General features: G+C 45.0%; 1 protein-coding gene across 3 annotated transcripts in view; it reads right to left on the reverse strand.

Moving 5' to 3' along the window:
* The window catches only part of GFOD2 (glucose-fructose oxidoreductase domain containing 2), a 40,770-nt gene extending 23,500 nt beyond the window's left edge, over nucleotides 1-17,270 (reverse strand). Inside the window, exon 1 of one of the 3 annotated variants that reach the window (XM_052656364.1) lies at nucleotides 17,145-17,270. The gene's annotated coding sequence lies outside the window, so the exon portion shown is untranslated. Of the gene's footprint in view, nucleotides 1-16,497; nucleotides 16,656-17,144 lie in introns of those variants that run through there. The other 2 variants (XM_052656363.1, XM_052656365.1) reach the window with 2 other exon arrangements.
* Between the last annotated feature and the right edge of the window lie 256 nt (nucleotides 17,271-17,526).

Raw genomic sequence — 17,526 nt, forward strand, 5'->3', positions numbered from 1 at the left:
TTATCCTTTATTCCGAAACAACTCGCAGTATATCCTTAAGAATGCTTTTGACTGACTAGGTTTTTTTCAAGGGTCATTACTGGTTCTGGGATTTTGTCTTCCTGATGCCATTAGAATTATCAAGCCATTGACAAGCTTACGCATGGTGGAGCCTCGGTAGTTCATCCAAGCTACGTGGAAACCTATTATAGTTTTCCCTGTAACTACATATTTTTTCATCACAAATTGTGCTTTCTCTTTTTCCGTGCCAGGTTTCAAAAAGAGCCATTAGAGACTTCTAGATAGTTACTGCCTTGCAACAGTATACTTACGCTGCAAGGCACACCAATGCAGTCAACTGATTTTCAGCCCAGGTATTCTATCAATTCATGGGGAAAGAAAACTCTTTTTAAAAAATGGTGTAACAACTGGATATCCATATGGGCTTCCCTGGTAGCTCAGCTGGTAAAGAATCCACCTGCAATGCAGGAGACTCAGGTTTGATTCCTGGGTCAGGAAGATCCCCTGGAGAAGGGGTAGGCTACCCACTCCAGTATTCTTGAGCTTCCCTGGTGGCTCAGATGGTAAGGAATCCGCCCGCAATGCAGGAGACTGGGGTTCTATCCCTGGGGTGGGAAGATCCCCTGGAGGAGGGCATGGCAACCCACTCCAATATTCTTGCCTGGAGAAGCCCCGTGGACAGAGGAGCCTGGCAGGCTACAGCCCATGGGGCCACGAAGAGTTGGACATGACTGAGCGACTAAGCGCAGCACATGGCAAACAAAAACCCTTGACCCTTCTTTTCGCACTGTGTACACAAAAATTAATCCAAAATGAATCAAAGACCTCAATGTAAAAGCCAGAACCACAGTGTTTCCGGGCTTCTCAGGTGGTGCTAGTGGTACAGAATCCACCTGTCAATGCAGAAGACGCCAGAGAAGAGAGTTCTATGCCTGGGTCAGGAAAAGCCCCTGGAGTAGGAAATGGCAACCCACTCCGGTATTCTTGCCTGGAAAATTACATGGAGAGAGGAGACTGGCGGGCTACAGTTCATGGGGTGGCAAAAAGTCAGACACAACCGAGTACGCACCCACCACACACAAAAGCTTCTAGAAAAACATGTCAGAGAATATTTTCAAGATCATATGATACGAAAAGATTTCTTGGACAGAACACACAGAGCCCTAACCCACCGATAAACTGTATTTCAAAATGTTAAAAGAATTTCTGCTCATTACAAAAACACATATATATGGAATCTAGAAAAATGGCACTGAATAATTTATTTTCAGGGCAGTAATGGAGAAAAAGACATAGAGAACAGACTTATGGACTTGGGGAGAGGGGAGGAGAGGGCGAGATGTATGGAAAGAGTAACGTGGAAACTTACATTACCATATGTAAAATAGCCAGTGGGAATTTGCTGTTACGTCTCAGGAAACTCAAACAGGGACTCTGAATCAACCTAGAGGGGTGGGATGGGGAGGGAGATGAGAGGGAGGTTCAAAAGGGAGGGGATAAATATACACCTACGGCTGATTCATATTGAGGTTTGACAGAAAACAACAAAATTCTGTAAAGCAATTCTCCTTCAATTAAAAAAGAAATTTTAAAACATATATATATATATAAACCCTCTTAAAAAATAAAGTAAAAGATGTTTTCCCTTTCAGGCATATAAATGTAACATTAAAATCATGAAAGTAGGAACTACAAATTTGAGCTTTCTATGCTCAAACTTTTATTAAAACTTCTAAATAATTTTCACTATCCCTCTATTTTTACTGTTGTGATCTTTTGGTAAAATATTATAAAAATATAAATTAATAAAGAGAGTACACTGGGTCCAGGATAAAAAAGACCCACCGGGACTTCCCTGGTGGTCAGGTAGTTAGGACTCCATGGTTTCACTGCAGGGCGCATGGGTTCGATCCTTGGTCAGGGAACTAAGATCCCACATTCCTGTGGCAGTCACCAAAAAAAAAAAAGAAGAAGAAGAAGAAGAAGACACACAGACACACACAAAAGAAGAACCTGATTTTCTAAAATGTCAAAAGATTAGATCGAGTCACACCAAAGATACAAAAACAGCCAACACACATGTGAAAAGGTGCTCCATATCACTAGTCATCAGGGACATGCAAACTAAAACCAAACCTTGCTAGAATGGAAAAGGTGAAAAAAGAGAGAGGGAGAGACTAACAATCCCAAAGTCTGGAGAGGATATGGAGCAACAGAACTCTCACACGTTGCTGGTGGCAGTGTGAAATAGTACAGTCACTTTGGAAAATTGACATTTTCTTATAAAGATGTATCAACTCAATGACACAACAACTCCTTTCGTAGATATTTACCCAAGAAAATGAAAATATATGTCCACAAAAAACTTGCACAAAATATTCCCACCACCTTATTCATCTTAGCCCTAAATTGGAAATAAACCCAAATGCTTAGGAATAGGAAATTAGATAAATAATTTATGGTATAATCTAGAGCCAGACATCTTGCAATGTGAAGTCAAGTGGGCCTTACAAAGCATCACTACAAACAAAGCTAGTGGAGGTGATGGAATTCCAGTTGAGCTGTTTCAAATCCTGAAAGATGATGCTGTGAAAGTGCTGCACTCAATATGCCAGCAAGTTTGGAAAACTCAGCAGTGGCCACAGGACTGGAAAAGGTCAGTTTTCATTCCAATCCCAAAGAAAGGCAATGCCAAAGAATGCTCAAACTACCGCATAATTGCACTCATCTCACATGCTAGTAAAGTAATGCTCAAAATTCTCCAAGCCAGGCTTTAGCAATACGTGAACCGTGAACTCCCTGATGTTCAAGCTGGTTTTAGAAAAGGCAGAGGAACCAGAGATCAAATTGACAACATCCGCTGGATCATCGAAAAAGCAAGAGAGTTCCAGAAAAACATCTACTTCTGCTTTATTGACTATGCCAAAGCCTTTGACTATGTGGATCACAATAAACTGTGGAAAATTCTGAAAGAGATGGGAATACCAGACCACCTAACCTGCCTCTTGAGAAATCTGTATGCAGGTCAGGAAGCAACAGTTAGAACTGGACATGGAACAACAGACTGGTTCCAAACAGGAAAAGGAGGACGTCAAGGCTGTATATTGTCACCCTGCTTATTTAACTTCTATGCAGAGTACATCATGAGAAACGCTGGACTGGAAGAAACACAAGCTGGAATCAAGATTGCCGGGAGAAATATCAACCTCAGCTATGCAGATGACACCACCCTTACGGCAGAAAGTGAATAGGAGCTAAAAAGCCTCTTGATGAAAGTGAGAGAGGAGAGTGAAAAAGTTGGCTTAAAGCTCAACATTCAGAAAACGAAGATCATGGCATCCGGTCCCATCACTTCATGGCAAATAGATGGGGAAACAGTGGAAAGTGTCAGACTTTATTTGGGGGGGCTCCAAAATCACTGCAGATGGTGACTGCAGCCATGAAATTAAAAGACGCTTACTCCTTGGAAGAAAAGTTATGACCAACCTAGACAGTATATTCAAAAGCAGAGACATTACTTTGTCAACTAAGGTCCGTCTAGTCAAGGCTATGGTTTTTCCTGTGGTCACGTATGGATGTGAGAGTTGGACTGTGAAGAAAGCTGAGCACCAAAGAATTGATCCTTTTGAACTGTGGTGTTGGAGAAGACTCTTGAGAGTCCCTTGGACTGCAAGGAGATCCAACCCGTCCATTCTGAAGGAGATCAACCCTGGGATTTCTTTGGAAGGAATGATGCTAAAGCTGAAGCTCCAGTACTTTGGCCACCTCACGTGAAGAGTTGACTCAGTGGAAAAGACTCTGATGCTGGGAGAGATTGGGGGCAGGAGGAAAAGGGGACGACCGAGGATGAGATGGCTGGATGGCATCACGGACTCGATGGACATGAGTCTGAGTGAACTCCGGGAGATGGTGATGGACAGGGCGGCCTGGCGTGCTGCGATTCATGGGGTCGCAAAGAGTTGGACACGACTGAGCGACTGAACTGAACTGAACTGAACTGATGGTCATACAGTGAAATACAGAAAAAAAGCAGCAAAAATTAATGAGCTACTAATGCATGCAACCACATGCATGAACCTTAAAAATATTACTTTGTATGAAAGCCGCTAGGCACACACACCAAAAAAAACATTCCTTACTGTAGGATCTCATTTACTTGAAGTACAGGCAAAGTTACTTATTAGCAACAGGAGTCAAAAGTGATAGCAGGATGGTTGGTGGGTCAGGAGGTGGGGCAAGGAGGTGTGGAACTGACTGGAAAAGGGCACAAGGAAACGAGTGAGGATGGAAATATTCTATATCTTGTGTTGCATTGTGGTTACATGGGGATATATTTGCCACAATTCATCAAGCTGAATACTTAGGATCTGTGTATTTAATTGTATGTAAATTATACATCAATTTTTAATCACTAAGTTATGGCTGAGGGCACAGAACAACCTATTTGCACCATGTGGATTTACATCTATAATCAAATTAAATGGACATGTGTGAATTAAGTCTCTTTCCTTTAAACACAAAACTTGAAGTTGTTTGCACACCAGAGACTATTCACATAGCTTTACATTGTATTTACAACTATTTACATTGTATTAGATATTGTAAGTAATTTAGAGATGACAAAGTATACAAGAGGATAAGCGTATGTCATATGCCATTTTATGAGGGGCTTGAGCATCCATTGAGCACTTTTTCTATGTTCTGGTGGCTCAGAAAGTCAAGAATCGGCCTACATTGATGCAGGAGACCCGGGTTTGATCCCTGGGTCAAAAGAGAATGGCAACCCCCTCCAGTATTCTGGTCTGGAGAATCCCATGGACAGAAGAGCCTATTGGGCTACGGACCATGGGGTTGCAAAGAGTTGGACACAACTGAATGACTAACACTGAGCATCTGTGGATTTTGGGATCCCAGGGGGTCTTGGAACCAACCCCACCCCCCTAGATACCAAGGGAGGACTGTAAAAGACAATGGCTGAAGCCAAGCAGAGCCCAATGATCTAGTGAGTGTGGGCACTTGCTGAGGATCAGAAAGTTGCCCTTTCCCATAGCCAACATCACATTAGGCAAGCTGCTGAGCTGCTGGGGCTAGGCAAGCCCTCACTACTCACGAACAACTCGTACTCAGGAAGTGAGGGCTGAAAGAGGGGTTCTTCTCTGGTATTGCTGTAGGCAAGCCAAGGAAGGATGTAAGTGAGAAATAATGTGTAACAGGTTGTGGCTGCAGCTGGACAGGTTGGGCAACAGGTTGGCACACCACATGGGTAGGAAGCCTAAGCTCAGCTTCCACCCCCACCACACCCCAGAACCAGCCCATGGCTGGAATTCCCCAGCGGGGCACCCTCAGGGCACCCTCGACAGACTTGGCAGTGGGCCTCTGCCCTCTCAGACACATTCCCAGGTGCCAGCGTCAAGGGGCTTGTTTGGGAATTAGACTTTTCTGTGGATGAATTTCCTCAGTAATTGTATCTTAATATAAAATACTCTAAAATAAAGCACTGTGGCCAGTGATGAGGCTGGACCCTAATTATTAAGTGAGTTGGGGCCTCCATCAAACTTTGTTTGTTTGTTGGGCCACACAGCTCGCAGGATCTTACCTCCCCAACCATGGATTGAACCCATGCCCTCAGCACTGAAAGCACAGAGTCCTAACCACTGGACCACCAAGGAAATCCCCAATCTAATTTTGAAGTAGCTTGTGACACTGGCTGTGCTTCTTCCTACCTCTCTGGCCATTTCTCTGCTGCTTCTCCTGACGATGACTGTGGTAACTGTGGCTCTTGCCTCAAGACTGAAAGTCTATTCGTATTCACTCTCATGGCTTTAAATACTATCTATTCTCTGATGACTTTCAAAGCTGCCAGCCAGGTCCTCTTCCTTGAGCTTAAGACTAGTATAAACAACCACCTATCCGATGTACATTTCGACTTGGTGTCCAGAACTAAACTCCTGATGTTTCTCCCTACCAAACTCACTTTTCCCCACAGAAACTGCTAACACAGATTTTCCAGCTGTTTAAATCAAAAGCTTGGAGTAATCTTTGATCCTTCTTTTTCTCATACTTCTCATCCGACCCATAAAAACAGGTCTTAGTGGCTGTCTCTCTTCAAAACACACCCTGAATCTGAGCACTTCGCACTACTGTGGCCACCACCGTGATTCCAGTCACCGTCTTCTCTCCTGCGCTACTGTGAGAGCCCACCTGGCCTCCCAGATTCTACCCTGCCCCTTCTCGTACTGTACCCCCAGTCTACTCTCATCTAGCACTGAGGGTGACGCCATTAAAACCTAAGTCAGATCACGCCACTCCTCTGCCCAAAGGCTGCGCAGGCTTTGCATCTCTTCCTGGGTCAGGAAGATCCGCTGGAGAAGGGACAGGCTACCCACTCCAGTATTCTTGGGCTTCTCTTGTGATTCTGCTGGTAAAGAATTTGCCTGCACTGCAGGAGACCTGGGTTGGATCCCTGGGTTGGGAAGATCCCCTGGAGAAGGCAGAGGCTACCCACTCCAGTATTCTGGCCTGGAGAATTCCATGGAATGTATAGTCCATCGGGTCACAGAGTCGGACACGACTGAGTGACTTTCACTTTCACTTTAGCATAAAAGCCAAGGTTCTTCCTCTGACCTACAAAAGGCCTGTCTGACCCCTATCCTCTTTCTGACTTTACATCCTATTTCTCTTTCCCTTACTCACTCTACCCCGGTTACCATGGTTCACTGCTGTGTGTATCGCAAACATTCCAGGTATGTCTCTGTTTCAAGGTTTCTGTGCTGGCGGTTCCCTCTACTGTACAGACGGGATCAACTGGGTCTACATAATCCCTCACTTCCTTCAGGTCTCTACTCAAATGCTGTCTCATTAGAAACAGGTTTATCCTCCCATTGTTGGCCTCCTCCCACCATGCCTCCTAGAATGCTCCTTGAAAAAAGGGAATTTTTTGTCTGTTTTGTGCACTGTCTAGAGAATCCCAGGGACGGGAGAGGCTGACGGGCTGCCGTCTATGGGGTCGCACAGAGTCGGACACAACTGAAGCAACTTAGCAGCAGCAGCAGCAGCAGTACCCTCAAGTTCCTAGAACAAGGCCTAATATGCAGTGGGTGCTCAATAAATAATTGCTAGAAAAAGGTGAAAAGATTCCAGACCTTGCTCCTGTATAGTTAAGCAATAAACCAAGATATATATATATACTGAACTCATCAAAACTGTAAATAATTCCGTACAATCTTGGGGTATGTTCACAAATGTAATAAAGAGAGTACTTATGCTGATAATTACATAGTTTGAGGCAGAATCTGGTATCATGGTTTAGGAAAGAAAGCATCATAGTATAGCTCTGCCTGCCAACTGGGATTACGACAATGAGCCGAGGCTCTCAGTCTTAAGCTACAACTTGACCTGTCAAGAGGGTGCCTGCAACCAGAACTGTCTCTCCAGCTACCTCACCTCCTCACATAATGTGACTCATGCTTATCTGTTAGCTCAGTCCCCTTGTAGTCACGCTTCCTAACAGAAGCATACTGTATGTCAAGCTTTGTAGGATCCCAATGACCTAGCATGTAGGGGCTATGTTCAGCCAAATGCCAACAGACAATCTTGAAGGGAAAGGAAGTGATAGTGGACTCAAGTGATGGTGATTCCAACCTGACCATCTGATAAGGAATCACTCTAGCTGCAGTGAAGCTTTCCTGCCCCCATGGCCAGTCTATCCCTATGGCCCACCAACTGGACATCCGAATGTCCATTGATTTCCATCCACTGCTCTGGTTCCATGAACCAGAAGGTTTTCCTGAACTGGCCATTTCTTCCCCTAGCCTCTCTAGGAATCTGGAAAAGCCCAGATTCCCTGATGGGCTCTCCCCAGCGTGGGTTGGACCTTTCCCCGTCTCTCCACCTCACCACCTTCCCCTTACACTGCGCTCAGCTCAGTATGCTGGCAGCTACCACATCTAACTCCTTCAGTTTTGCTCTGAGGTTCTGGTCCAAACTATTTGCTCTGCCTGCAATAATTTTTTCTTTTTCTTTATTTCCTCAGGATAACTCCTTCTCAGATCTGTTACGTCTCCACTTAACACCACTTCTTCAGAGAAGCTGTGCCTGAGCTCTGTCTTTCACAGTGCCCATCACAGTCCACCAGGATCTGTCATGAGGTCAAGAGGCTGCCTGTCTCACACACTGCTGTCACCAGGACAGAGCAGCACCCGACACTGAGTAGGTGCTGAGTGATGACTGAGGAATGAGTAAGTGTGAGAATGCAGAAATCAAGAAGTCAGGTCAAAGCCTGTGTGGCAGCTGCACCAACTAGAAGGCAACAGCTTTTCCTGCTCAAGTCCTTCTTTTCCTTCCTATTTTAAATAAAATACGTTTTAAAATCTTAAAGAGTATAAGCTTGGTTTTTTTGGCAATGCTGGGGCCTTGTGGAGTTCCCCAACCAAGGATTGAACCTGGGCCTTGGAAGTGAAAGCAACAAGTTCTAACCACTGGACTGCCACGGAATTCCCTGAATATAAGCTTCTTTGAATGATGCTCTGGAATTGATACGATAGCCATCACCCGGGGGCGGGGGTGGGGGGGGGGTGCCATGATGTTAACATCCAGTTGCAAAGATACCTAGATTTAGATTTATAACATAAAAGCATAATTTATGAGCACACTAAAAGGAGACAAAATTAAAATGTAAAGGTAAATGTTAAGTTTAATTCTCATTTTGCAAAACCCAGGAATCTGGTAGGGGAAATAAGTAGCCTTTCATGTGGTCATCAACATCAACCATGTACTAAGAACCAAGAGCCCACCTTCTGGGCCACCCCCCCAACACCTGGAACTGAGCCACTCTGGTAGACAGACTGTCGTTGCATGGTCAGTAGAGCTGGACCCGAAGAGGAAAGACAACCACACCTCAGCACTGGAGCTCAGGCAGGAGCCAGGGGGAGTCTGCAGCCTGAGTTCTGAGCTGCGTTTTCACAGCCGAGGGACTACCTGCAATACAGTTAGAGCTCCCCATGAACCAGCCTGTACTCCCAGTCTGAAAGGGTAACATGCTTTCTGCAGTTTTCAGATAAAAGAGAAAGCATGTCTTTATCTACATTTATGTTTCCACTGAAAAATAAAAGTCTAACTAAACAAACAGGTATTGAATTTTACAAAAGAGTTATGATAACTGTCCCTGGATCTCAAAAAATTCAAAGATCCTGCGGGGAAGGTTTCATTTGCCTACAATTTGTTTAGGTGTCTTACACGGACTCAGTGACACAGACGTCGCTGCCTTCTCACTGACTGCAAAAACGCGACAAAGGAAGAAAGAAAGACTATCCCTCCAACTCTGCAAGCCAACGTGGAGGTAAACTGTTAAGCGGCCACCGGATATCGAGAGAGCACACCCAGGCCCAGCCAAAGATGCCGGCTCCCAGTCTCTGCGCTGCCCTCACAGTGTCCTAGGAGGGACATTAACGAAAGGCCTAACGACCTGTCTAATGAGGCATAACTACCCAGTGGACAAAAAGGTCAGCTAAAATTGAGTCATGAAGGAGACGTAAATTTAACTAACACCCACAGAGGTATCTGGATCATGACTTGGTCTGACAGTTAGTTTCAGCTGATGGTTACAGTAAGAAAAAGTACTTTGCTACCAGTTATATTAAATATTGCTTCTGAAAGTCTGGCAATAACAAGATGACTATTTTTCTGAGACTGCTTAAACAGCAGGTTCTAGACTGACATTGACCTGAAAATTCCGTCCTCATCCCTACTCTCACAGAGCAATGTTATCTAATCCTTCAATTTCACTCTGACCTCCAGGCAAACGTTCTCAATTGGCTCTGTACCAACCTATCAGCTTCTTCCAACCCAGATTTATCTTTCCTTTCCTTCCCCTGTGTGCCCTCACCCCCATTTAATGACATGATACCCAGTCACCAGAGTTCTTTCCTCATTCATTCCCCAGTATCTGTGAGGTCAACGATGGGTCAGGCATTGTGCCATAAGGTGGGGCACAGGGCAGTGATCCAGACAGGCCAGGTCCCTGGAGCTTAGTTCCCATTTCTTGCTACACCCACAGCTGAACACCAATGGGTGATTTGACAGAGGGAACACAATGACAAAGGCATGTGGCAAAGACCCTGCCTTTGCTGAGGTAAAGTACACTTGGCCACGATGCCTGTCAAGTACCCGGCCCTAGAGAGAGGTGTATTTTACATGTAATCATGAGAAGACAATGAATTTTTAATTATACCCATAAAACATTTTTCAACATGAAAACCTAACTTACCAAAGTTTTGTGTTTTCTACCTTCTATCTGGATACAAGTATCCTGTTGCTGTGAAAATGGCTATTTCTATGGCAGCAAGAGACACTTCAGAGTTTCCTAATCTGCCTTCCTTCAGATTTCGGGTATAGGGTGTTCTTGGGGCACCCCAGAGCACAACAACCCTGACCGGTGTTCTCTAACTCTGTTACATGGCTTCTGGTCACCAGGAAGGTTAAGCAGGTCTCCTGTGAGTGGAAATGCCCTGTGTCCTTCACAAACATCGCCTGCTTGGATGCAGAAAACTGCTTACCAACTAGGCCATGATTATGCTCAGCTGTAGTTTAACAATGTTCTAGCTATTAAATGTGACATGTAAAATAATCTAATCAGGACAGTCTTTGCCACACCAACCCCCTTTTCCTGTTTTCCTTTTGGTTAATGTGTAATGAAGGAGGCTGGTTATAAAATACAGAATGTATCTGGGATATGCCCACCTGAAAATAGCCATTCATTTTAGTATTTTATAATTTTCTGATTATTGTTTAAATGATGTTCAGTGTCTTACTATTGAGACTCTTAGGTCTTTCAGGACCAAGACTGTGTAATTAAGGAGATCACAGGTCCCTGAAACACTTCAAGGTATTTTGCTAACATTCCTATAATATTTGAAGGCATTTAAATGTTCTTTGCATAACAATCTTAGCATATTAGGGATATTAAGCAGTGAAGGGGCTTCCCAGGTGGCTCAGTGGTTAAGAATCTGCCTGCCAGTGCAGGAGACACAGGTTCCGTCCCTGGTCTGGGAAGACTCCACATGCAAGGAGCAACTACGCCCGGGCACCACAACTGCTGAACCACACGCCACAACTACTAAAGCCTGGGTGCCCAGAGCCTGTGCTCCGCAACTGGAGACGCCAGCACAATGAGAAGCCCGTGTGCCACAACTCGAGAGTAGCCCTCACTCACCACAACTAGAGAAAGCCCAAGCAGCAACGAAGACTCAGCACAGCCTTTAAAAAAAAGAAAAAAAAAGCAGCGAAGCAAGGAGAAACAAAGACAGTAATTTTAAAAGAATAACCCCATGACCAGGAGCAAGCCCTGGGCTGGGGTAATCAAATCAGCCATTTGAGCACAATAATTTAATTTTGAAAATAAGATCTGATGAGAAATACTATATTCAACCATTGCCCCCATTGCTTAAAAAAACAACAATAAGCTTCGTCCCCTTTGTCCCTGGCACAGGAATATGAGTGCAAAAGGCTGACAAGTAACAGGAAGTACAGCTGATCTCTCCACCATCCCCCATCTCCCTGACAATGAGAGGATGCCTGGATGACAAATGTATATCTCACACGCTTCCAGAGCCACCCCCAGAGAGGCCCCTCTGAGACATAACCATTTCCTAGCAGGAACCACCACTGGGCTGCAGAAGCCATTAACCACGTGGAACATCCTCCAATATGCTGTGGGATGCAGAAACACAAAACCATCCGTCAGCAAGCACCCAAAGAGACCCTGAGGGTCAAAACTATCCATCAACAAGCACCAAAGAAACAGTCTTGGAAAGCAGTCTAAGAGCTCTACGGTCACCTTTCAAATACACACAAGCAAATTCATTATCCTAGGGAACAGCACTGCTGTTTGGTTCACGACACCTGACTTAAGAAACATCGGTGCTTCCTGGTCCCTGCCATCATTCTCCCTCCACTTTAAAAAAAATAAAATTTACTGGGCTGTGCCAGGCCTTAGGTGCAGCATGCAAACTCTTAGTTGTGGTATGTGGGATCTAGGGGCTTCCCAGGTGGCTCAGATGGTAAAGTGGGATCTAGTTCCCACACCAGGGATTTAACCTGGGCCCCTATATCGGGAGTGTAGAGTCTAACCATTGGACCACCTGGGGAGTCCCCCCTCCTCACTTTTAATTCAGTCAGAGAGCAAGAAGAGGCTGAAGGCCTGCAGAGAGAAAACAAGTTCAGTATCATTCTTTACATAAGCAAGAAACTTTTAGGAGGGTTTGTTTTTTTTTAATATTCACTCACTATAGAAAATTACCATGTGTTCTTCTCATACTCTTTTTGCTAAGTTTTACACCTGTTTAATGTAATCAAATTATACTCACAACTTTGTTCCTGATTTTTTTCACTTACTATTTTGACATAAGCATTTTTCATGTTATCACAGTAAAGGGTTACTAATTATGTGAACCAGCTCTTCCTTTCTCTAATGTTAGACATTTCTGTCATTTTTAAATTGTTTTCCGTTATAAATTACACAGATTAAGAAACTAGGGCCCAGTAATTATATGATTTGGGCTTCCCCGGTGGCTCAGTGGTAAAGAATCCGACTGCAATGCAGGAGACGCAGGTTCAATACCTGGGTCAGGAAGACCCCTGGAGAGGGAAATGGCAACCCATTCTAGTATTCTTGCCTTGGAAAGCCCATGGACTGAGGAGCCTGGTGGTCTACAGTCCATGGGGTCGCAAGAGAGTTGGACATGACTTAGCAACTAAAGCAACAATTACATGATTTGCCTATAGCATTAGCATTCTAAGCAAAAATATAATTCTGAAAGAAATAATAAAGATTTTGAGATTGTAAAGCGATAGGGTAAATCTCAAAGCCAAGTAGGAAGTATTTCCGGTTATATTTTGGAATTATCTATTCTCATGAGAAACTGAAAGTTGACAGTTGGGAGGAGCACAGTTATCCCAGGCCAGAAAGGAAGACCGTGCTCAGTACTTCGTTTCCACTCCTCCAAGCCTTCATTCCCAATCTTTCACGGCAGAAGACAGACAGGAACCCTTACAGATGCTTCTGGGAATGGCTCTGAGAGGTAGTGGGGAGACTGAGCTGTCGCCACGGCAATCCTGGATCACAAAGAGATGCGGCGTTTTGTCACTGGGAACCTTGAAAACCAACAGTACCTAGGACAAAGGCATTGCTCGCAGCTCCTCTTCTAGGAACAGGAACTAAAGAGCACACGTTAAGGGCAGGGTTTGAGTGTATTTAAGTAATGCAGGAATCCTCACTTCTTTCTTCTTCATGTTTATTCCTACTTCCTAAGTGTTCATTGCCATCATCATGCAACTGAAATATTTACTCCATTTGTCACTTCCTTTGTCTGGATTTAAAGAGATGGTACATTAACGAGCTATTCCTGACCTGACGGCTAATTCATGAGTGAATGTTAGTGTGCTAGAAAGTCTTACTGTTTTCATGTTTTTCTCAGTTTCTTTTTTCCACTTTGATTTTCACGAGCCCAACCTTATTTGAATTATCTTTCAGTCCCCACTTTTAAAAACACCTGACATCTAAATTTCCAAGTAATTTGGACTCTTAGGCTCTCTTGAAGCTTACTTATACAAAGCTGCTTTTTTGGTATGTATGTCCTGGGACTTGTACACAGCATACTGGGACTTCCCTGGTGATACAGTGCATGGGAGTCTGCCTGCCAGTGCAGAGGACATGGGTTCGATCCCTGGTTCAGGAGGATTCCACATGCCTCAGAGCACCTGGGCCCGTGCGCCACTGCTTCTAAGCCTGTGTGCTGAAACTGCAGAAGCCCGCACATCTAGAGCCTGTGCTCTGCAACAAGGGAGCCACAGCAACGAGCAGCCCGTGCACCACAACAAGGAGCAGCCCTCGCTCACCCTGACTAGAGAAAGCCCATGGGTAGCCGTGAGGACCCAGCACAACCAAAAATAGACTAACTAAAAAGAGAGAAATACGAAAGGTCCTCCCCCCCAAAAAGAAAAATAATGTCCTACTACTATACTGTATATGAACTCTCAAAAACAGCAAAACCTCCTGTTTTTTTCTAGACACTGTCTGATTTCAATAGTGGATTTATCCTAGATTGAAACTCCTATTATAGATACACATAAGTGACTTACTAGGCATCAAAAGGACACCTCTCCTGCATCTAAGTGACTGGTCACTGATTCTTGTGTTCTGTGAACACCAACTTTATATTACAACCTCCCATATCAGATCACACTGTGCCCCCATTTCATTTCTCCTCTTATTGTATAAACAAAGAATCAGTTCAGAGAAAGTAAATCCTGTTAGCATTAGTAGTTTATCTGGTAAGTTAGCCTGTTAAATACTGTTGATTACTTTATTACAGGCCAGATTTGATAACTGCCCTCAGCTGCCCCAGAAGATGGAATGGATGTTAAGTAATTATTTGTCAAAGGTTCACTGCCATAGTGATGAAGAAACACTTTGAAAGTCTGTATGCCCATCTTTCTTATCTGAAAATTAGTCTCTTTCTGATTATAGGGGCTAAAATAATGCACACACATCCACAGGGCACACTCACCACATTTAAGCCATATCTTCTCCAAATGCTCATTCAAGGAAGTATTTGTACTGACATTCAAAGCACCTCCCACACCCTCTCCAGCACTACAGATGGTAATTGCTCCCTTCCATCCTACTTGGATTTTGGCCTACTTGTCTGTCTTCTATGTGGGCCAATGCTAAAGTAATGAGGGTTTCTACACAGAATACAATGATTTTCACAAAGCTTTTCTGACAGGATTTGGTTAACAGTGCCAATGTTTCCCCCAGATCACATACCCTTCTCTCTTGAGTTATTTATACAAGTATTTCCAAAGATAGAAGAAAAGTCAATAAAATGCACAGCCATAATATCCACAGTTAAGGGCCAGCACTGATTTATGAACAAGAGAACAACAAAGCTTTCTTAAAAAACTAATTTGATCTATTATCATAGTTTCAATGCATCTTCTCTTATCACTCTGAGGGGGGGAAAAAACCTGCTGCCATTTCAAATATACAGTGAAAATCAGTTTTATCAAGTGCCAAACTGACTTTGATGATTAGAAGCATGGACCACCTTTTAAAAATCACACATTTCTTTTCCCCATATTACAAATCTTTATGTTTTGGGGGAGAGTACTTTTTTCCCTTTTTAAAATTTAAATTTATTTTTTACCGAAGTACAGTTGATTTACAATGTTGTGCCAGTCTCTGCTGTACAGCAAAGTGACTCAGTTTCACACATATACAAATTCTTTAATATTCTTTTCCATTACAATTTATTCCAGGAGATTGGATATAGCTCCCTGTGCTATGCAGTGGGGCCTTGTAGTTTATCCATTCTAAATATAACAGTTTGCCTCTACCAACCCCAAATTCCCAGTCCATCTCTCCTTTTTCCCCTCCCCCATGCCAACCACAAGTCTGATCTCTATGAGAAGCTGTTTCTATTTTGCAGATAGGTTCATTTGTGCCATATTTTAGGTTCTGATTGCTAATTCTACTTCTAGTGGGTTCCAGTATTACTATAGAAATCACATATTTGAATTTTTCCAGCAAGTAAAAATAACAGATCAGATCCAAAGTACTCATTCTATAGGAAAAGTAGAACAACCAGGTGGTATGGGGAAAGTCTCTCACAACAGAAGCTTTAAACTGTAAAAAGTGTGTGTGTGTGCATGGGTTGGGGGGGGGGGGGTCCTTCCACAAAAAAAAAAAAAAAAGGTGAAAGTGTTAGTTTCACAGTTGTATCTGACCCTTTGCAACCCCATGGACTGTAGCCCACCAGACTCCACTGTCCATGGAGCTCTCCAGGCAAGAATACAGAAGTGGATAGCATTCTCTTCTCCAGGGGGATCTTCACCACCCAGGGATTGAAGTTGTGTCTCCCACACTGCAGGTAGATTCTTTAAGGTCTGAGTCACCAGGGAAGCCCATTCATCCAAAAGAACTGTCTGCTAAAAACCCTAGTCCAAAAGCAGTAACTTTTGCACATTTTCTGTAAAATGGATGGCCTTAAAACTCTTGATCCCTGGTGTAGCTTTTCAGAAGGAAAGGAGTTTCCTTATCAAGAATGTATTCAGATTCTCTAACTTTCATCTTCTCCATATCACAATAACACATGAAGTGTCTTTCCTAATTTAAACAGCTGTTCCTTTCAACTGAAGGGTCACAGATTCAGGGCTCTTCCATCTCCAACCTTTGTGTCCCATAGCTTCAAAAGGTCCTCTGTGCCCTGCGCCACCAGGCTCTGGATATTCAAATGTCACCACTTCCTTCCTCCCATGTCCTGCCCTCAGCAATGACACCGTGGGAACACTGAAGATAAATAACATTTATAACCTTCCTTGGTGTTTCTCCAAGGCAGCTTTAAACTTTTCTATTCCTGTCTGGTTCTTTAGATTCTGCAGTAAACGCTTCACACAACCATTCACAAGTCCTGATCTCCCGGACCCCCCTTTCTCCCTCACCATTCATGTGATAATTCCTTGAGAATGCTTCACCTCACCTTCCGTCTCCGCAAGTTCCTCTGCTTCCTTCTTGAGCTTCAGAGGTAAGCCAGGCCCAGAGATGTGGCCAGCGGACACTCCGGGACTGGCTGAGCCACTCGCACCTTCTGGAGTGTCCCTTCTCCCACCTGGCACCTGAACTCTCTTTCCCTAAAGATATGTCCCCTCAGGTCCCTTCTCACTGTGAAAGACGATGGACCAGCTACGCCACGGGCCCTTTGTCTGAGGTTCCCACACCTCACATCCTTAGCCACAAAGCGGCGGTCCTCACACAGGTAAGGGGTGCTGGTGGGCAATGGACATGGGAGCCTAGGTTTTCGCGCCCAGTAAAGGGATGGGTTATGGCCAAGGTCCTTCCAGGAGCCAAAATTCTACAATTCTACGACGAAACTTGCAGGTCCTATCTCTGAGGTGAGAGGACCAACTCCGGGGCGACTCCCGAACTCCGAGCCCGCGCTGGCAGTTAGAACGGCCCCCTCCAGCTCCGCGCTGCGTATCCCCGCCTCCGACCTCGGGCGCCGGGCCGCCGAGGAGGCCCGGCCAGCGCCCGCTCGCCGCCGCGCCATGCCCTTCTACATCCTCACCCGCCGTCGCGGGCCGCCTCTCACCTGGCACGCTGGCATCCCCCGCCCTGCGCCGCCCTGGAGACCATGGGCCCGGACGGGTCTCGGCAGCCACTGGTGCTGCGTGAGGGAGGCTTGCAGGGACGCTCGGGCCCCGGAATCTAGCGCGCCGCCACGGGGAACGCGCCGCCTGGTTTCTAAGGAACCGGGGTCTCTGGAAAAGCAGGGGCGGGACGGCGGGAAGTCTGCGCATGCTCCATGACTGGGGAGGACCAGCGCTGGGAGGGGCCGTGTCCAGGAGCTACGCATGCTCACTGGCTCCGGGCGGAGGTAAAGCCTTCTGGCTGGAAGCCCTGGTCATTCGTTTCCGGCGGTGGAGCCGACGGTTTCTCAGCCTAGGCTCTTTTCCGGTCGGTTGCCTGGCTGG

This window comes from Budorcas taxicolor, chromosome 18, assembly GCF_023091745.1.
Source record: "Budorcas taxicolor isolate Tak-1 chromosome 18, Takin1.1, whole genome shotgun sequence".
NCBI classification, from domain to species: domain Eukaryota; kingdom Metazoa; phylum Chordata; class Mammalia; order Artiodactyla; family Bovidae; genus Budorcas; species Budorcas taxicolor.